General features: G+C 37.0%; 1 long non-coding RNA gene across 4 annotated transcripts in view; it reads left to right on the top strand.

Annotated features, from left to right (window-relative positions):
• Nucleotides 1–22,349, top strand: part of LOC112647944 (uncharacterized) — an 86,777-nt gene that overhangs the window by 63,940 nt on the left and 488 nt on the right. For 3 of the 4 annotated variants that reach the window (XR_007412103.1, XR_007412102.1, XR_007412101.1), the window contains 5 exons: nucleotides 1,786–1,912; nucleotides 2,069–2,197; nucleotides 10,675–10,818; nucleotides 19,054–19,138; nucleotides 22,279–22,349. The exon at nucleotides 22,279–22,349 is cut by the window's right edge. This is a non-coding gene — a long non-coding RNA (uncharacterized LOC112647944). Of the gene's footprint in view, nucleotides 1–1,785; nucleotides 1,913–2,068; nucleotides 2,198–3,580; nucleotides 3,703–3,887; nucleotides 3,963–10,674; nucleotides 10,819–19,053; nucleotides 19,139–22,278 lie in introns of those variants that run through there. The other variant, XR_004817516.2, reaches the window with a different exon arrangement.

Consider the following 22,349-nt stretch of genomic DNA (forward strand, 5'->3'; position numbering starts at 1 on the left):
CACAGCCTGACCAGGGGTTCTGTTGGGTATGCAAGTGATCAGCAAAGTATAAGAGATCAGACTCTATAGGGGTCAAAGTGAAGTTGGTTGGCAGCCTCATCTCTGTGACAATGCACTTCTGAGACACCTCCAGAAATTTCCTGAAGCCCTTGGTCAGCTATAGTTTGGGCCTAGTAGAGGGATGCTTCTATATATGTGCTTAATGAACATTTCTTGTATGTGATCATTCTAATAGTGTTTGGTGAACAATTACTGTATTTCAGGAAGATTAGTAAGTATTGAGAAAAATAGAAATAAGGTACATCTCTGCCTTACAGCAGCTCAGTGTCATGGAGGAGACAATATAAATAGAAATATATGTAAAATAGCCGCAGGCCTGGTGTGAGGAGAGAAAAGTTGATTTGGAGGGGAAGCTTAAAGAAAGATTAGAAGTTCTACAGATAGTAGAGTAGAAAGAAAAGCCTGACTCGCAGCAAGAAATTAGAAAGAGAAATTTATGCTCTTTTTTTTTTCCTTTGGAGGGTGGGGATAGAAAAATCAACCTTTCTTGAATATCTATGATTCATTTAGAATAGCGCTTAGAGTCTTTCATGTGGTTTCACTTACTAAACATGGCAATTCCGTGAGTTCATCTTAAAGATGTGGGAAGTCTAAGATGTTCCAAATTTATAGAAAGTCAGAAGAACCAAAGCCTTTAATCATTTTTCTGATAGAAGAAAAACTAAGAAACCTAGGCAAGTTTCTTAGCTTTCTGTGCTTCTGTTTCTTTACCTGACAATTGAGAAAACAAAATTTACCTCAGAGTGTTGTTGTGACATTAGCTGTTTTGTGAAGCATCTAGTCCCTTATCTGGCATCATGTTCACATTCAGGGAATAGTAGCTATTCTTCTGTGTCTTCTTCTCATATTATTATTAACTCGCCTAGGGTCATGTAATAAGTTAGATTTATGATTTAACCAAAGTTTTTTTAGATTCCAGAAGACCTGCCTGTCCAAAGCCTATGCTTGTTTCTGCTCTGATTTTCAGCTATCCATTAAGAGTAAATGTGTGACACTTGTGATAAGCTTCAGCCCCAAGTCTGAGGCAGCTGATTGCCTAAAAAGAGAATAAATTTTGCAATGTGATATATCTAGACTTGAGTCTACATCACATCACTTACAGATAGTTTGATTTTGAGCAAGCGGTCTAAACTCCCCAGTCCTTTCCTTTTCTGCAAAATGGCATAAGGCTGGAGAGTTAGGAGTAAGGACACCTGAGGTCCTGTCTGTGCAGATCTGGTTCAGCAAGTGATAGAGTTCTCTTACCTTTGTCAGATTCATGCAAAAACTTCGGCTCTGGCTTCTGCTGAACTCTCCCTACAAGGAGTAGACCATACTCTGAAGGAAGGTTCTAGCTCCATCACAGCTGAAAATAACACCAAACTATTAGAAGACGGCTATTATTTTTATTCTTGTAGAATTCTTTGTGTATCTGCTTCAAGGTAGTTGATGAAACAGTGGAGAATATCCTTCATCCTTCCTTATCCCTACTGTCAATATTGTTCTAAGATTCAAAAAGGACCAGGGAAGAAGTTTCTAAGTAATTGACTTCCTTGAGTGTTGAACCAGTGGGATAATTTCTAAAGGACTGATTATGATTTGGACTGTATGTTAGGAGTGGTAAATGTTACACCAGTTGAGTATTAGTAGTGACTATGAGTAGTTTTTTCAGGGACTCTAAAGTTATTCTGGGGCCTTGTAGCCTGACTTTAATTTAATATAAACTGCATATGTTCTGATCCCTAGGTCAAACAAGAGACTGGATATGATTCAACACTTTTTGTCCATTGGACAATTAATGTGTACCAATGTCATCAGTCCAATAAAAGCAGATGGGGAGTGCGGCAAGCTTTTGCCCAATAAGAGGAAATGAGTGAGTACCTGGCTGGCTCTATTGGAAGAGCATGCAACTCTTGATATTTGGGTTGTAAGTTTAAACCTCATGTTGGGTGTAGAGATTACTTAAATGAATAAATACTCCAAAAAAAGGAAAAAGAAAAAAATGAGAACTCTTGGTCATATCTTTCAGAACATATCCACATGCTTCAAGGAAATGTCAAAATGGGCCATTTACCTCAGGTTTTGGGATCATTTGAAGTTCTTTAACATTTCTGCCTTTCAAGAGAAAATTGCCATATATATCACCTCACATCCTTTGGTAAGTTGTTCTGTTCAAATACCAAACCAGATTCTTTGTTTTCTATTTTCAGATAGGAAATATTAAAATAAAAGCATTTAAAAATATCCTTACCAAGTGGAAATATTCATAATGACATGATGTGGCCTATATTTCTTTTATTGAGAAAGACATTTCAAAAAATAAGACAAAAAATACCATAAGAATCTCAGAAATATTGATCATTTATGGGGTAGATCTCTATTCCTGAGATCTGCTCTATCTGTTGAATTAATGAGATAGCCGTAACAAGCACACATTAGTTATATATTTAATTTTTAAAAATCAACATAAAAATTAGGGGGCTAAGATAATTTAAATCCCTTTAAGCAATGAAAAAAAGTGCTCTTATTCTTCTTGTGTTCTATGTCTTATGGTACAAATGTTCCATATAATTTTCTGGATAATGTTTACCTATATGTCTGCCTATACACTAACCTTAATAAATTTCTAAAGACTGAGCCCCTAGCCAGTGGAAGACAAGCTGGTAATGCCAGGTCTATACCGACAGCTCATCAGAACAGGCCAAGCTCCCTTTTCTGCTTGGATGTCATCATTCTGTGACTATGAAAGCATAAAACTGGAGACTGTTCCAGCAGGTCACTGTCGCTACAACTTGCTCAAACAGAAATAAAACAGCTTTCCATGCTTATTGATCTTGGACTTTTTGCCATTTTTATGCTCTGTTGACCTGAAGCTCAGTAAGGATGTATTTTGTAAAAGGAGCTGAAAGTTTTCTTTCTCAGTAGATGAGACATTTCATATTTTGGCTGCATGTAAAAAACAACTTCATATTTTTTTCCCCTAAATGCATTCTCTCTGTGACTTTAAAAGAATAGTTGATCTTTAAGTAACACATGTGATATTAGTTTTTCCATTTTAAAATAATCACATTATTGCAGACATTTTAATAGCTGTAGAGGTTGCTATGTATTAACATGATTCATGGTCCTTGACAGCACTGTGTCTGAAAATCCCCCAGGAATGCAAAATACAAAACTCCACACACGTTCAAATTTTACTGCCTGCAGCTAAAAGAAGGAAAAGAACTTAAAACTGTTGAAACCCTTCAACTTTAAAAGCATTAATAGATGGTCCCAGGGGATTAAATCTAAATCTTAATGTGTAAAAATCAAGTTAATAACCAGAGAGATTAATATGGCTGCATTTGATTATTGTGATAATGCAAACAATTAGTACTGCCAAAGTGAGATGTATTAGCCTCCTTCTTGCCCCTCACATCAGCAAGGCACTGGAAACAAATGGAAATAAAACATTTTACTCCAAGGTTTTCTATTGGGGTTTTTTTTCCTGCCTTTGTCTTTCCTTCATTGTAGCTGACTCATTTTTGAAATTTTATTTCAGACCCAAATCATCGAATCTTTTCATTTTTAAAGTATAATTTCTACAAAACTAATGGCAATGATCAGAACATCATCAATTTCATGATGTCAGAGAATTATTCCTATATACTTCCTTAATATCAGGTACTTGCTAAATCTTCATGATAAATGAAAACAGAAGGTTGTTGAGGGGGGCGGAGTTTGAGGAGGGAATGGAAACAAAGAAAAGATAAAGGTAACACGGGAAGTATATACCATTTAGTTTTAAATTCTCAAGGTTTTTCAGGAGGCGATAATTGGCATCTTTGTCATTGTTTTACTTCATGTAGCATTTTTCCTGGTTTCTGGAGGAAGGGTTGCTTCTGGAGAAATCTGCCTGAGAGTACAGTATGCCTTCTCGTTAGGCAAGTTCCTACCTTTTCCTTAATCCTATGCCAGGCAGAAAAATGGGCTTCGGGTTGGTGGGCAGTGGAAAAGAAAATCACTGTAAACAAAGGGGTTGGCTTAAAAGGAGTAAGTCTGGCTATGTGAATAAATGGATCAGATGTTGTGCCAACAATTAACTGACGCTAGAAAGACAGCTGCCCTTCAAATGAAATTGAAAGGAGAAATATTTTAAAACCTTCCTGAAGCCTCGGCAATAAACAGGCACTGTGGTAAACCTATATAGGATATATAGGATTTATATTTACGTGGGTTTTGTTTTTTTTTAGATCCTCGGACATTTAAAATATTGTCTTGCCATCGAAAGGCAAAATTAAGGTAAAACGAGTGAAGAGTTAATGTGATGTATTTTTAAGCAAATGAACACAAAGGAAGCTTAGAAAATGGACATTTTTGTGATTTATTTGGGTGGGGGGGGACTCAGACGTGTTCTGGCCTATGTCACTTGAAACCTTTTATTTTGCTTCTCAGTTCAGATCTGTGTTGTGCATCAAATGGGTGTCCCATTCGTTATTTTTGTTTAAGCAGGGTCTGCGGGGAATTCCGGGGGACCATTTAATAAACTGCCGCGACAATGGAAGAGTTGTTCACTTTGCTTCAGCCAAGTATCTGAGGAAAGTGTGTTTAGAGGTAGGGAGCGGGGAGCTGTCAGTAGCTGCTGCTCCCTGAGCCTGGCAGCCTCGTGACAGTTACTAATATCAGCAGATTTAATGTGTTTAGTCTAGTTGTGAGGTTGGTGATGTGTTTTTTATTTCCTGCTTCAGAAATGCATTTTGGCTAGAAAACAGTGAGGCACACAATTCTCGTTCTTACCATGCCACAGTCAGGAAATTGTTACCTTTGTACCCCATTTATATTACATCATGAGTTACCTACAGCCCTCCCCCGTTTGAGATGGTTACTTCTGGGTTATTCGATCCGATCGGTGTGTGAACATGAACTTGAAATAGGGACCGTGAGGCACGTGCACTGAGCCCGGCGCCCACACCCAGGCTGTGTTAGGATTCACAAAGTGCATTTTCCTCTCCTTTCTCCTGGATGCATCAGTTTATCTTTATTCCCCAAGGACTGCAAAATTGCCTCATTGTCTTTTAAAATCTTTAACATTCTCTCTTGCTTTAGAACCAATTTGGAAAAGAATACACAAACCACCTGCACAACCCGAACAGAGCACTTTTCTCTTCGTGCTTCCTTCTCCAGCAGTGAGTGGTTTATGCATCTTTCTTTTCTTTGCAACTCTTAAACATATTTTGTCCCTTTTCTTAGTATCAATTTAAAGACATCAAAGAGGGGGGAGAAGCCTCACAGTGGGCTCTTGCACTCTTCAGAGTTTTTAGTTTGTCTTAACTTCGGCTCATTATTCTGTTTCATGCTTGGTGGTAAGTAGTCAGATTCTATTTTTAACACGGAGTTTTGCTTTGTGGTGCATTATGTTAGGAGAGCTTGGGGTGCAGGGCTGGAACAACTATTATTTTGTAGTTTAGAAGTCAGATTTATTTCAACTAAATGTTTAGCAACCGTGCATTGATAATTACAATCACTCTTTTTAAATCGGTGCTGGAAAAAGGAAATTGAAGAGAAATACTTGAAAATAATTTTGCTAGGACATACTTATATTTCAATTTGAGATTTAAAAAATAATTTCAGTTTAGCCTCAAAATATTTAACTGATGTACGTATAAATCATAAATCAGCGTGTTCATAAATCAGGATGTAAATAACAGAGGTTGCAGAAAAATACATTGAAAAAGCAGTAAATGGACACAGAGAAAATAGCTTGCATGCTCCATTCGAGGACATCCTCTTAATACTAGTTAATGAAACAGCAAAAAAAAAAAAAAAAAAAATCTACACAGAAATAGAACAATCACATGTTTTTAAAACCAAGATAAATGACTTTTTTTTTTTAATTTAAGAAGTGTAAGAAAATCTCATAGAAAGGGTGGGAAAGTGGGGATAAACTCCCCACATCACTGCAATTGAGAGACAACCGCTATCACTTTTATGCATTTCCTTTGTCTACGGGAAATAGCATTAGGCTTTTCATGTTAAGAACATACTTCATATTTTGTTATTTCAGAGTTCAAAAGGGAGAGATCTTGTTTCTTTAAAATAGAGGTCTTAAAAATCAAGCCTGCCTGAAGGGGAATTGGGGGCACACTCAGGTCTGTCTTCCAGCCGCCAGGTCAGTGGGGTGGCTGGGATGCACCCATCTTTCCAGGCTCAGGAGGATTTCCCGCTGTTTTTCCAGGAGTGACCTAGAAGGAGGTTAATGATTCCAAAGAAGGACTTCCCCCTCAGGGAAAATTTAATCTTGTGACCTTTTTCTCTATCTGTCCATTTCTTTAAAGCCATAGACTCCCTTCATTTAACTTACATCAAGCTGTTTTATTTTCTTCAAAAACATGGTTGAAGTGACTGCTTTGCTTTCATTTAACCCTTGAACTGCACGCATTTCAAAATGAAATTTTTGTGCAGAGTAGAAGCTTCAAGTTCTTTCTAATCTCTATATTTCCCTCAAAAAAATCATCAATCATTATAAACAATGAGATAGGGAAGTGCAAAAACAAATGCTATTTGTATTACTCTTATAATTGTCTTTCCTGGTGGCTGCACACAAAAGGAAGAGATACAGAATAAAGCATTGCTTGATTAATTGAGAAATTCTTTTAAAACATTGTTTGGGATTTGTGATTTGTGTGATTCTGTGTGTGTGTGTGTGTGTGTGTGTGTGATGATTGGATTTTCTGCTGTATTCAGAGTGCGAAGATCATTACAAGGAAATTTTTAGTAAGAAATATGTAAATGATGACAAGGTCTCTTCACAGAGAATTTAAAATCATGAAAAAAAAATCAGCTTTATCTAGCCAGTTTCACTTTTTTTCCTACCCCAAATATGCAGACATTAGTGGATCAAATTCAGTGTCAGAATACAGTAAAATAAAACTATAATTATTTTATTATTCTCATGGGTTCAGACTCACGGGTGCAATGAGTTCTTGAGGGTAAAGTGAAAACAGAAACTGCCTTGTGCTCAAAGTTGTTAGTTTTTTAAAAACAACTTTTTATTCTGCAACAGACCCAGGACATTTTCAGCATGATCATATTACTCACTTTTACTGCCAACATAAATTAAAATAAATATTTCTTAATTTTTAGCATTATAATGTTCCATTTTGGAAACAGTAAATCCAGAATACTGTGATTCCTATGAATGTATAACACAGTCTATGCATAGATTCTCTAATATTTAATGTGCTGTATTGCCCAGAGAATTCTGGTTTTTTCCCTGGGTGTAAGCACCATTTGGAGGTAGCTGAAGGTAGAACAAACTACCAAAGAAAGCAGCAGCTGTTCAGCTAGTCGATTTTCTGTAGGTTCCATCCCTGCAGTCAGCATGGGCTAAGAAGGTGCTGCTTTCTTAGCACCCTGCAGAAATGATAACCAGGACCAGTCTTTGCCCTCAGGCCACCACGAAATCTACGAGAACATTACCGTTGTGGGATAATTAAAGACCAATTACCCATGAATTGTAGTGCTACTGACTATAAGCACAACAGAAGGGGAAAACAACAATAGTAAATAAACATATCATTTTACAAAGTAGCCTGACATACACCATTATCATTTCTTTTTTTAAAAAGATTTTATTTATTTGAGAGAGAGAGAGAGAGAGAGAGAGAGAAAGAGAGAGACAGAGACCTCGGGGGGAGAGGCAGAGGGAGAGGGAAAGAACCTTTAGCAGATTCTGCACCCAACATGAGCCTGACGGGGTGGGTGGGAGTGAGGGGGGCTTGAACCCACGGCCCTGAGATCATGACCTGAGCCAAAACCAAGAATCTGATGTTTAACCAAGTGAGCCACTCAGGCACCCCACACTATTATAATTTTTGCAAGTTACTTGGGTCTTCAATTTTTCGAGAATAATGATACCTTTCCCTTTCCTCACAGGGTTTTTGGGGAAATCTAATTATATGGAAATGTTGTCAATAGCTTTAGAAGTAAGGAAATCAAAGATAAGTAATTCAGTGGCAAAGGTGAGGCTGCTTTACCTTCTATCAATGTCCAGTGTCTGACATTGTCCAAATTAACAAGTCCAAGATGAAGTTTGCTGTCTTCCTCAACAACTATTCGGCCTTACACCCTAATTTGGTTGATGCATTCCCACCCAAGCCACAGTTCTGGGATGCATCATTTCTTCTTTCATTTCCCACTCAACCAATCATCAGGACTTAGGTTTACCCTGAATGATCTACAGTTGTTATCAATGTCCTTAATTTGAGTTCTGACCTGCCACATGCCTGGTTCACCCGTAACCCTCCCTAACTGGTCTACACCTTACCATTGTGATCTTTCCAGAGCATAAATCTAATCCTATTATTCCTCTGCTTAAAGCTTTCAATGACTCCCTGTTACATCTCCCAGAATGCTTCCCAATGCAGTCTTCCTACTTCTCAAATGTTCCAGACTACTTGTAGATCTCTGCCCATCCACATTCCATCCTTTGTATATTGTGTACTCTCTCATTGGAATGCCAAGCCTTCCACATTATCTGTCAAAGAAACTTTGGTCATCCTTTAAACGTGGGTTCTTCTTAAGAAAAAAAAAATCCCTGCTACCCTAAATACAAATGGTATGAATAGTTCCATTTTCTGCTAATTCAGGGTTGAGACCACGTCTTTGCACTCATCATAGTATAATGAAATTACTCATTTACATGCCTGCCTCCCCCAATAAACTATGAACACCTCGAGAGAAAGTATTTTTATTTCCTTGTGATTTTATACAGTGTCTGGCATATAAACTCTCTATAAAATATTTGTTGAATTTTAGGAGTGGATGGTCATCACAGCTGAAAGTTGCAGATGAAACAAGAAGGGAGAAGGCAGAGAAAAATTGATGATTTTAGAAAGATAGGGTCATGGATAACCTCCCTTGCACAGATTCCTAGAGAGATAGTTGAGGCCATGAAATGGGAATGGATCATCAGGATTCTGGAATAGAGGCTTAAGATCATGAAAATCTGAATTTTGAAATGTTGAATTACTTTTAGATTATTCTTTTTATGTATAATTGACAATTAGAAGTCTTCTTTGAAAGATATACATTTTAGTTTATAATCTAGGAGTATAAATTTCAGAAGCTTATTTGTGACAAGTAATGATTGCTTTAATTTTTTTTTTTTTTGGTTCTAACACTAGAGATTCAATTTCAAAGTGTGTCCCTATTTCTAGTGTTTCAAGGTGGAAAACGAAACTCTCCCTCTGTCCCTCTCAACTTCTCCCTCTCTCTCTCTCTCTCTCTATATATATATATGTGTGTGTGTGTGTGTGTGTATTTTACCGTATACTTTACAATTACAGTGTGTTAGAATATGACTCGTTGTCCACCACTTAAACTATTTTAAGCTGAAGAATACAAATAATTTTAACCCTTTGTAGAAACACAGAGCCAACCTTTATGGTCCTGCAGACTGGCCTTGCGCAAAGGTCACTGAGAAGGTAAGTGCTGCCTCAAATCCAACTGGCGTTCTACTCTCCAAAAAAGGGGCTAAAGCCAGGGGTTATGTCTACCAAAAAGGACCTCTCTATCCAATTCACACCAAAGTGCTGTTTGGGCTAACATTGCCCTGCAGAAACCCCTCCATCATAATTTTATTTTATTTGCCTTTCCCCTGACCTTTCCTTGCTGTGTTAGTTTTTTATTAAAGTGAAGCAACCAGAATTACAGCAATATTTCAGCAGTAGATGCCCAATGACTTTATATAGGAGTTTGCTGCAATTTCCTAGTATTTTGTTGACTTCTTGACGAAGCCACACAAAACATACTTGTTTCTTATCGGCCACATTTCAAGTGCTCACAGCCACATGTAGCTAATGGCTACCGTAATGTGCAGCAGAGAAAACATTTCCGTTATTGCAGAAAGTTCCACTGGACAGTGCTATCCTATAGGGATGAGACGAACAATAATAAACAAACAAGTGAACAAGGTAATTTCAGATAGCTGTAAATAGAGCGAAGGAAACAATAGATGTGATGGAGTACAGAGTAAGTGCACAGGATGCTGAATGCTGGAAAACAGCAACCAGGCAAAGCTCTGGGGGCTGATCCTCCTAGGCAGAGAGCACAGTAAGTGCAAAGGTCCTGAAGTGAGAAGGAGTTTGGCATGTTTGAGAAATGGAAAGGTCAGTGGAGTGTGAGCTCAGTGAGGCAGGAGAGGCGGGTGGAAATATAGCAAGTCAGAGAGGTGCAGGGGCCATATCCTGCAGGGTCATATATGCTACGGTCGTGGGCCTGGATTTTGGTCTAATTGCAATGGAAAAACATCGGAGAATTTTAAACAAGGAGTGACATGACCCGATTTATATTTTTAAAAGACTGTTCTGGCCACCTGAAGCAGATCTTATACAGGTGAATTTCTACGACTGGAGACATAAGGGGATAAATATAAAAATGTTATGATAAAGGAATCTATGTGTATATTTTAAATTGTGTATTCATTAGAACTATATTTCTATGCTATCTTTACTTCATTTCTAAGAACTAAAACTTTATGTGGACCTGTCAAAAAAGATGAATACAAATTTTGCCTAAGAAAGAATAGCAGGGCTACAACTAGGTGGGGCTTGGAGTTCTGTCTTACAGGAGATCCTTTTTCTATGCCCACCGTAGGGGACGGCTGAGCACCAAGAGGTGCTCAGGATGCCAGCAAGTGGATCCATGATGGAACATGGGAAGCTCAGCCCAGGCAGAGGAGTGACATCTTTCTGGAGGGTCCTGAGAAACTTCTAAACATGACATTCGCCAGACAACCAGGTGGCAAATCATAAGCCAGCACAAAAAGAGAGGAGGAAAATCATAGGCGTGGAAAGAACTGGTAGTAGAGAAATTTAATATCTTTAAAAAGGAAAGGCAAAAGAGGACAACTCTTTGGAATATGTGTGTTATTCTTGGTTCCAGAGTTAAAAAGAAAAAAAAGTTAGCAAGGGAAAAATGTATCCTGAGATAAGTTTCCCATATGAGGAAGAGCAAATGATTCTTCAACAGTATGGGAACACATTAATGGCCTTTGCTAAAACTATGTTGTATCCACCTTTCTTTAAAAAAAAAAATAATCTAAGATGATTCTTCTGTTAACTAACTCTGACTTGGAGCAAATCCCTTATGTGATTTGGTCTCTGTCTCAGTACATAAGAAGTTTGAGGTAAGTTCTTATGCCTCTGAGATCTCTCTCAGGTCTAAAACAGAGATGGTTTATTGAAATTCCAGAAAGTTCCTTTTAGAAGAAATAATATAGAAAGTAAGAAAAAAAAGAAAATTTTTTCTGACAGAATTTTGTGCTAATAGCTTTATTAAATCAAAGGCAGTAACAGTAGCAGGACACAGTAGCTGGAGATATTTGCATAGCTAAAGAGATACTGTACCACCGTGTGTACCGAGAAACATTATAAATGCAAGAAAGAAAAGATTGGGATAACCCATTTAATTGGAAATACTACAGGTTCTGAGGTTGGCCACATATTTACTGTGTATATTGACCTAAGAAGAAGAATTTAACTTTGGAAAGGCTTACGACGAAGGGTTTCCAGGTCAGAAAATGGGAGCACTAGGGCAGAAATGAAAGGCTGCGTAGTATTTGCTTCTCACACACGCTGCACTTTCATACCACTAGCCCATGTGGCTTCTCCCTTCACCTTCCTCTGGGCTGGTACGACCCCTGCGCTCCGCTATCAGTAGTAACGTACAGAACATGGGCTGGATTTCAGCCCCCATTCATCTCTTTGTGAACAACCCACAAAACCCATGACTTATCTTAGCTGTGTGCCTTAAATAGCTTTTCCCACTTCTATCTGGCAAAACTCCCCTCATCCTTCCAGAACCAGGGCGAATGCCACCTCTTCTGTGAAGCCGGCTCCAACCTTCTCAGGCAAAACTGATCTTTTCAATTGTGCTCTCAAGCATTTTGATTATCTTCTTAGGATTGTGCTTACCATGGTAAATTACAGTTTTTATTTTGTTTTGTTTTTTAAAGAAGTGTTCCTTCTTTGCTGGATCTTGAACTCCTGAGGGTAGGATTCTAGCTTATTCTTTTTGTTCTCCTTAGCACCTTTTGCAGTTCTAATCAGAGAATAGATACATAATAAATGTTGTTAATGATGCATAGTTAAAAATTATAGTCGATATGATGAAAAGAAGGCAGAAAAAGATGGAGAGAAAGTCTTCAGTCAAGATAGCGACCCAAATATGAGGATCAGTAAAAGAGTCAGAGAAAGAGCTTTAAAGTAGTTAGGCAGGAATAATAAAAGCCAAAAGAAAGAGAATGTGAAGGAAAGAAGGTGAAGAGACAAAGCCAGCAACTTCAAAGATAAAGACATTCATAACACAAGCAAAGATGGGGGTACAGGGAGGAGCTCAAGAAAAATAAAACAAGCAAAAGGGGATTATTGTCCTCAGTGTAAGGTTGGAGAAATGTGGAAAGAAGAAAGAAGGAAGGCCTAGGAAAAATGCTCTATTTATCATCTATCTATCTATCTATCTATCTATCTATCTATCTATCTAAGAGTCTAGATTATGGGGATTAGGATACGGGGTCAATTTTTCTTGGGGCTGAAAATAAGTAATTAAAAATATGGGGAAGAACAGGGAAGATTAATATAAAAAATAATCAGTTCCACAAATGTAGAGTATCATCGTCAGACCTTGCAAGAGAAAAACCTCAAATTGCTCTTGGAAGACACATGTGGCAGAAAAAGAAAATGCCAGGCATTGACTTTAGCAGGTACAGGTCCAGCACTGGGTGCTTTGTAAATTTATTCCTTCAGATTAAAAGTGTTAATGTCGTCGGCCTTTCATACCTGAGAAATGAAAGCATATAAATATGCTCTTTTAGTTCTTCACACACCTGACTAGCAAATGGACTATAATAACTGGCAAGTGGGTGGTGAGAAAGGAATAGCTGTTAATATCTAAGCATGGACTATTATTTTAGATAGTTTGTGCTAAAAAGGGAATCCATTTGGTGAGAAAGTTGAAAAAGAAAACCAGAATTACCTAAAAGAGAATGCTAAAGCTCTTTATGAGGATGGCATGACCATTTGTCAGTTTTGGCCCTTTAGCACCTGATTCCTTTTTCCTTTGGGGAAATACCACCGATCATGATTTCAGAGGGAGGTGGGAACTCATCTCTGGCTCCTAAAAGGTGGGCAGACAGTCCTTGCCTCTGAGCTCTGGCAGGGGTACAGATGTGTGGCCTCAGCTAAGCCAAAAGAGGCCCCACACCAAACTTGGGGTCCCCAGGGAAGGATGTAAAAGGCGGAATGGCTAGAGATCATCCATAGGGGCAGCAGGGAAATCCAAAGTCTAGCAGTGCTCAAGTACCCTGCAACAGGATGTCCTGACTCATGTCTCTGATGCAGGGCCTTGACTGAGCTTTGACACATTTCAGCCTCTCTTGGTGCTTGTAACCCTCCCTGAACATCCTTCTTCAGCCTTCCTCAATTCTCTGAGCTACCTGTTACCCTTTCAAGAGATTACTCTTCTGTTTAAGTTTGCCTAAATTAGTTAACAAAAAACTTTCTATAGACTAAATGTTTGTGTCCCCCTGCCCCTTGCATCCATATGAACTGTCATATGTTAAATCCTAGTGCCCATTGTGATAGTATTTGGAGATGGGAGGTCTTGGAGGTGATTAGGTCATAAGGGTGGATCTCCCCTGAATGGAATTAGTGTCCCTATAACATAGGCCCCAGAGAGGTCCTTGTCCTTTCTACTGTGTGAGGACATGGTAAAAAGGCAGCCATCTGGGAACCAAGGAGCAAACTCTTACCAGACACCAAGTTTGCTGGCACCTTGATCTTGAACTTTGAGCTTCCAGAACCATGAGAAATAAATTTCTGTTCTTTATAAGTTACCCAGTCTATGGCATTGTGTTATTAGAGCCCGAAAGACCAGGACAACTGTGTATACAGTAGTTGCCTTCTTATCCCTTGAGGATACATTCTAAGACTCTCAGTGGATGCGTTAAACCTCAGATAGTACCAAACCCTACGTATACTGTTTTTTTCCCCCTATACATACATGCCTACCATAAAGTTTAACTTCTAAATGAAACATAGTATGAGACTAACAACTAATAATAAAATGGAATGATTATAACAATATACCATGATAGAAGTTATGTGAATGTGGTTTCTTTCTCAAAATATCTTACTGTACTGAACTTACCCTTCCTCTTCTTGCCATGATGGGAGATGACAAAATGCCTATGTAATGAGATGAAGTGAGATGAATGGCATTGGCTCTATGATATAGCATTAGGTTACTATTGACTTTCTGATGATAAGTCAGGGAAATCATCTGCTCTGGGATCTTGGTTGGCCAGGGTTAACTGAACTGGCGAAAAGTGAAACCATGGATAAGGAAGATTACTGTGTAAATTATCTATTTTTGTGTAACAAATTGCCCCTTAACCAAGAGACATAAATAACAAATAGTTACCATCTCACAGTTTCTAAGGGTCAGGATTCTGGGAGCAACTTAGCTGGGTCTTCTGGCTATGGGTCTCTCACAAGGCTGTAAGGGTCGGGAGATCTCATTTGAAGGCTTGGCTAGATGAGCCATTTCTAAGCTCCCTTATGTGGTCTTTGATGGGGTCCAGGTTCTTACGGGGTGTTGGGCAGAGGGGCCTAATTTATGCTGACTATTGGTCAGAGGCCTCCCTCACTGTCTTGTTATGTGAGCCTCTGCATAGCACATCTCACACTTGTACGGCAGGTGAAGTCTCAGTGAACAAGCAAGAAAGTTTGAGAGAGAGAAAGAGAGGAACTTCTGTTATCTAAACTCAGAAATAGCATCCCATCATTTTACTATATTCTGTTTGTTTGAAGTAGCTCCACTACCTGCAGCCCATACTCAGGGGTTGGGTGACACAAAAGTGCAAATACAAGAAGGCAGATTCTTTGGGAACCAAGTTGGAAGCTGTCCATCATGTCACGGTAAACACACGTGCTCTCTGTGGTTACTTTAGGCGCATAGAGGCTGATGGTGGGGAGCCAAGTGAGGGTAAAACACAAGAAAAAATGTGGGAAAGAATCAAGAAATTCAGGAAAAAGTAAAACTTTAATGGGATCCATGCAAAATAGTTCATTGAAAATATTTATTACAAATAGAGAAGGATATGGGAAATTTGAACCTCTTAGATCAACAAGTTACATCAGAATTTACACCGTCAGAGTGCATTAATAGCTGACACAACACTCAGCATGCAGCAAATAGGAGCAAGGGGAAAGGTGCTCACTACAATCACCAGAAGGGAGACACACAGAATTTCTAGGAAATACCCAGAAGAAAGCATGCCACAAAATAGAGCATGATTTAATGTTAAACCATGAAAACGCAGGTTTAACATCCAAATGCATGAGGTAGAGACGTGACTGGGGAGACTGGCCAATTTGAAGGCAGGTAAAAATCATTAAAGAAGAACGGTGAAGATTGATGATGTGGGCGTGTTTCCGTACCAGCAATATAAATCCATTTGGAAAACTATGCAGCGAATTGAAAGCCAGTCCATATATCTAGTCAATATGAAAAAAGGAAATAATCTCGCAGAACTCTGTTCATATGCAGTTGATACATCAGAAGGTAGATTGTGACTTCCAACTATAATGAATATTTGTAGACAGTCAGAGGACAGAGTCAATAGAAAATAAATGCAGAAGCATGCTGGCAAGAATGGAGAAAAAAAGGGGGGGAATCAGGGAAGGAGGCCCCTTTGAAAATCCTAAGGGTATGTTTGGGAGAAAGAATCATGCAAGACAAAATTAAGAAGAGAGGCTGGAGGAAGGCTTGGAGAAAATAAAAACTTGGGAAATACAGGGGGCGGGGTCCCTACGGAACTGGTTCTGCCTCATCAAACGTTTTTAATTCCATTTTTTATACATAAGTTATAACTGGCAACCTCTGTTGAGACTGTTTTTTTATTGCCTTATGGAAAAGGAAGGCCAACATGATTAAAAGGCAATGTATTCTCTTCCCAGGGAAGGGGAGCTGGGAATGATGAAGCCAAGGCTTTTCTTCAGAGTGACATTTTTATGTTACAATTTTAATAAAAAATAAAGAAAAGGAGTACGAAGATTAGGGAAAACATTTTAGGTTTCATCTTCCTCACTTTGAATGATGGTGGGAGGGGTCAGTGCCCTTTAAGAAAAAGAGAAACGTGATCCCTTAGAAAGGGGCAGGATATGAAAACAACAAAACAGCAACACAGAAATGATCACGTGAGGCATAAAGAGGAAGGTTGTGAATACCCCAAATGGATAATACTAGATAGATATCCTAAGAGAATACCATTCAAATAATGTAAAGTTTGGATGTTATGGGAACAATGATATGAAATAGAAACTGCTATATTTTGCAAATATATGAAGTTTCTAGGGTTTGCAAGTGGCCTGATAATACCACTCAGAAAGAACAAATGGGGGCTTGGAAACCTAGTGGCCAAAGGAAATGAGAAGTCTCTCTTTAAAGAGAGGACAGGCCCAGAGAAAGACAAATACCATATGATTTCACTCATTTGTGGAATTTAAGAAACAAAGCAGATGAACAAAGGAAGAAAAAAGACAAACCAAGAAACAGAATCTTTACTCTAGAGAGCAAACTGATAGTTCACCAGAGGGGAGAGAGGTTGGGGATGGGTTAAAATAGGTGATGGGGATGAAAAGTACACTTGTCCTGATGAGCACTGAGTAATGTATAGAAGTGTTGAACCATTATATTGTACACCTGAAACTAATATAACACTGTATGTTAACTATACTGGAATCAAAATAAAAATAAATAAATAAATAAAAGATTTGGTAATTAAAAAATGAAAAGAAGGGACAAGCCATGAATAAGGGCCAAAGGATTATGCATAGAAGGATTAAAAACTCTGATAGGAATTGTGTGATTAGAATTTCCCCTTTAAAAGAATATTGACTCCCACCTATTATATTGAACCCAGGGCTGAGGTTCAAATCACATCAGTGGCATGTGTCCACAGGGTGTCAAAGGTGAGACTAAGAACAATCACTCTTCCTCTGTTTTATATTGTACCCATTTATTTCTCCATTTATATTTTGACCAACTTGAGAAATTTCTTTAGAAATTACCTAATAGGGAGCTATGAGTATGAACACTGAGAACCTCACGTGGTCTTACCATCAGAAAAAGGAAAAAAGAGAGGTCAGAAAAGCTGACATTCAGAAAAATTCACTTACTCTTGAGTTTGTTGATTTTATAAGCATGAAGCTATCAAAGTTGTAAATAGTAATATTGGCACTGTGGGCAGACAAGAATGGGATGTCTGTACACACATAAAACTTAGTTGATCTGACATTCTCTCATTAGAATTCTCTATTAATTGATATCTCTGCATGTCTTAATTATAGTGGTAATGAAGGTTTATAAATATTAATTCAAAGGTACCAAAAATTTGTGAAGTACCTTTTGAATTATCAAAGACAGGTTAGGTGCTGTTCAGTAAAACTTCACAGATAAGTGAATTAACTGCATTGTAATTCTTTGAAAAGTGTTAAACCATATAATAGAGATCATCCATTTTCACTCTGCAGGATAGCAAATAGTTCATTCTATTTAATTCTGAACGATTTCCAAACATAAATAAGAAAAATCCCTGTTCCTAAAAATCCTGTTATTTTTATACCATGCCTCTAGTGTACGATGTATCTACCTCACTATAACACAAGAAGTCTGTAATTTGAACACCTCCCCTTTTCCGAAACCCCAACTTTATAAGAACGTTTGCTATATTTTCACAGAAAGTTAAAGAAAAAAAATCCTCAAAGTTTGAGGTCAAATTACAGTGTTTGAGTTTCTTGAAAATAAGCCGTGCTATAGATCATTGTTTCTTTTAATGAGGAGAAATACTCTTCATTTATTCTACCACCAGTATAGCACAGCAAAACTGTATCCACATAATTTAAAAAATTAACTTCCAAATAACTGATGCTCACAGATGGTTACATTTTTCCTTTGCTATGGATAGCTTCTAACTTTTAAATTTAAATTTTATCTTTTTTCTTAAATGTAGTTGCCACTCACCATTATTGTCTTTTTTTTTTTTAACTTATGTCCAGATTTTAATGACCAATATTTTGGTTTTTGAATGCTGTAGTGCTAACCACATATTCTGGTATCTTAATAATTATGTTAAACTATGACTACCAAAGGAACCTACTTGTCCTCATTTGTACAAGAACTTAAATATAAAAATTTGAGGTATAAAACAAATGACATGATCTACTTTAAGTGGATAAAATTAATTCATGTGTACTATCTAAAACTTTAAAAGTATTTATCCATAGGCATCATTATGTAGATACACATAACATGAAAAATTTTGTTTATTATAAATTTTTCTAAATGGGAGAAATGTAATTTGCCATTTTAGGAAATGTGATTATTCCCGGGAAGCCTGGGTGGCTCAGTGGTTGAGCATCGGCCTTTGGCTCAGGTGGTGATCCCTGGGTCCTGGGATAGGGTCCCACACTGGGCTCCCTGCAGGGAGGCTGCTTCTTCCTCTGCCTATTTCTCTGCTTCTCTGTGTGTCTCTCATGAATAAATTAAAATCTTAAAAAATGTGATCATTCCCTCCTTATATCATTATCTATAAATTTTATAGTTCTAATTACAGTGATTATTTTTATTTCATGCCAGTAAGTTCTACACCCGATATTAATAACACCTCAAAAGATGGATTACAGTTCTATCAACTGCTTTTTTCCTTTATGGTCTCTTTTGAAAGTACATGCTCATTTTTTGTTAGTCGATAACTTACTGAATATCCTTACATTCTTTAGAATTTTGAAATGAATGCTACCTGGTTTTTCTAATATGCTACATCTATTTCCTTGAGATGATGCCTCACTTTTTAAAAATACCTTCAAAAGTACCTTTTGTTACTTGCAAATGTCATTCTAGTATAAGATCTCTGTTTTCTTTTTACAACTTCTATAGTGAAGTAAGGATTTCCTCCCATTTTTATTGTTTCAGAGGATCAACAAGGACCTTCGGGGTGGTTACGAAAGCCTCAGAAAGAAAAGATGACTGTGACAAACTATGAACTATACTACATGATGTAATTAAATTTTTAAAGTTTCAGTGAATTACATATAATCATAACATAAATATAAGTTATGTAAGTTATATAAGTACAACATAATTGATGTATATTGTACATTAAAAAAAAATCCTTTCTTGATATAGTTCACCACAAAATAGAAAGTGCTTATGCACATATATTCAAAATTTTTTAAAAAGGGTCTTAATGACTCAGATTTTACGAAGGAAAAAATGTCAAGTTAATATGACTTTAGTGAAAAAAAGAAACAGACTGAAAACAGAATTTATTATTCATAATGGCAAAATACATTTGCTATATTTATGTATTTAGTACAGACTTTCCCATGTGAAGGTCTTAAACGATTTTGCAGTCAAATATTACTACCCATTTTGTAGATTAAGAAAAGTGTGTGTGTGTGTGTGTGGGGATGGCTATGGGAATAGGGGAATGGGTATCCAGTAATTTATGGAGGATGACACAGTGGACTAGTAAAGGAACTGGGAACAAATAATAGTTTCTGTGTGCTAAAAACATTGCTTTCCCATATGCATTACTGACATTTTGCACAAATGTCGATAAACATCTGTCAACAAATTTAATTTAAAAGCCTCCTTTACATTGTTCTCACTTTAATATGTTAATATGCTAGTGTGCATGTGTGTGTGTATAACACATATATTTTATATATAAAAACATTTATATATTAACAAACAGACACATATACACACACACACACACACACAAAACTCAGATGGTTGTGGATGCCCCTTCATATGATTTTAAAGGTCTTTATAAATGATCCACCTAAGAAAGCTTCTGAGAAGTAATAAAGCATATTAGGCAGATACTACAGTTGGATTTGAAGTAAACTTACAATACCTTTTAAAAAATCTGGAACCATTCTTTAGAACACTCTGAAAATGTTACAGAACATTGTTACACAGTATAGATAAGTTAAAGAGAATAAAACATATGTTAAAGATATTTTTAAAAAATCATGAAGAATGTTTTCTTTGTAATTGGTTTAGACTCCAGATTGCAACTTTGACACTATGACTTAAAACTTACCAAAGAGATTTATGTTTTGCAATTGACATTTTAAATGGAAGATTTACTTGAATTGGTACCTAATATGTTTTGTGTAATTAATTCCTTTGAGGTCATTTTTTGTAGACATAGAATTCTTTGAACATTAATCCCTCCTTTAGCAATATCTTTATTGTTGGAATTTGCAGTTGAAAAAAAAAAGTTAATCTTTTTCAAATGAGATTTTTTTTTTTTTTTTTAATTTTTATTTATTTATGATAGTCACAGAGAGAGAAAGAGAGAGGCAGAGACACAGGCAGAGGGAGAAGCAGGCTCCATGCACTCAAATGAGATTTTAATGCCTACTCAGTCCCAGGTATTTTATTTGTGTCACTGCTATAAGATTTTCTTAAAAATGCAAAATATCTTAAAAGTGGATACTGTGGAGTCAGTGTAAGAAAAAAAGTGGAAGTTAAATAAATCAGGCATTAATAAGACATGGAAAGTTTAATTATGTAGATGCTTAAGTTCTTAATGGAGGGACTGAGTAATGGAGGGTCTGTCTCCTTTTCAACTTTAAACTATTATTCAAGTTATCTGTACACAACACTGAAATTCCTAAGCCTTATATACTCATCTTTTCTATTAATTTATGAAATGTTGCACAGATTATTACTCGGTGGGTAACATAATTTGACGGATGATGGTGTTCAATCAACTGTTGTTGCATGAATGACATTTTGATTGTAGCTTAATTTCTAGTTTTGATTTAAGAATGGGAACAACATATCTAAAAGTTGGAACATAAGTGAGCATATAGTGGTTTGCTATGCCCCAAATAAATTTTACTAAGCAAGAAAATGTTTTCTAATTAGGCATGCTTACATATTCCCAGTTGTTAATTATGTTCTCTTGTATTGGCAAATGAAAGACGAAATACGATTTTCCTTCTTTAGCATCTGTGTTGCCTTTATCCTATATACCAGATAGTTTGTATGTTTTTAATGTCTATTTATTTGTAAAGCATGGAAAGTAATTTTGAATCTGCTCAGCACTGCTTAATGAAAGTCAAGTGCTCACCAATTCCATGTAATTGATTAATTCATGTGGGATATAATGGTAAGGAATGCTGAGATCAGTGGGTTTTGTCTACCACGTCCAGTAATACTTGGCCCTCCAAAAGGTGGGATCCTCGTGTTTGTCTTGGGCTTCCAGACACCTTAATGAGTCATAAGAAAGTACTTGTCCTGTCTTTAATAAAACTCTTTCAACATGTTATGTGTTATTACTCAGTCATCAACAGTGGCAGTCAAGTATTTACAAAGTCGATGTTTTTTACTGAATCTTGAGATGGTGGCTTGGGTTCATGAATGGCTTTTGGAGTTTATGTTTAGAGAAATAATTAGTGGTTGTCTTTCCCTCCAGCCATTTGATGCTGAACGTAAACTATTCAGAGAAATCCTGCAAAAACATTTTCCCTGTGTAGGTTAATTTGTGGGATTAGGTAAAAATTATTTATTTATTTACATCTTTTGGAGAGTTGGCACTTTAACTCCCCCTAGAAATACTATGTAGTACTATCCCAAACTGGAATCTGACTCTTGAGACAGATCTACATTTTCCGATCTAAGGGATTTATTCATCTCTCATGGAGGAAGGCAAGAGAAATACTCACGCTGGGAAGAGAAAGAACAATCATAGACTAAAATTAGACAAAGCAGTATACTGAGGAAGGACAAAAAATATCAACCCACATAGAAGACAACTTTAACAAATTAGTTTGGCTATGCTTTAGAACATGTTAACAGTTGTTCACATTTCAGTAAAAACAGGTTTAGATGCTATTAATATTTTGGATAGTACCACACGTAACTTGGGACCACACATACCTGGCATCATAGCATCCTGTGCACATATGGCTACCACATGAAAGGGAAGCATTGTAAAAACTTAGAGTCAAACATTTTTCCTTCCTGAAGGATTTCTGTGAAATTGGAATGGTGATAAAGTCATGTGTAAAATCTAGAGTCCCCAATGTTCAAATGTAGATTCTACAACTAAAGTTGTATGCTTATTTCACAGCCATGCAAAATTACGTTTCTTTGACTGCAACTACTATTTCATTTCAGAAATTCCTGTGGATGGACCGAAAACTCGTTTCCTTATAATGAAGATACTGGGGAAACAAACAAACAAACAT

Source organism: Canis lupus, chromosome 7 (genome assembly GCF_003254725.2).
Source record: "Canis lupus dingo isolate Sandy chromosome 7, ASM325472v2, whole genome shotgun sequence".
Taxonomy (NCBI): domain Eukaryota; kingdom Metazoa; phylum Chordata; class Mammalia; order Carnivora; family Canidae; genus Canis; species Canis lupus.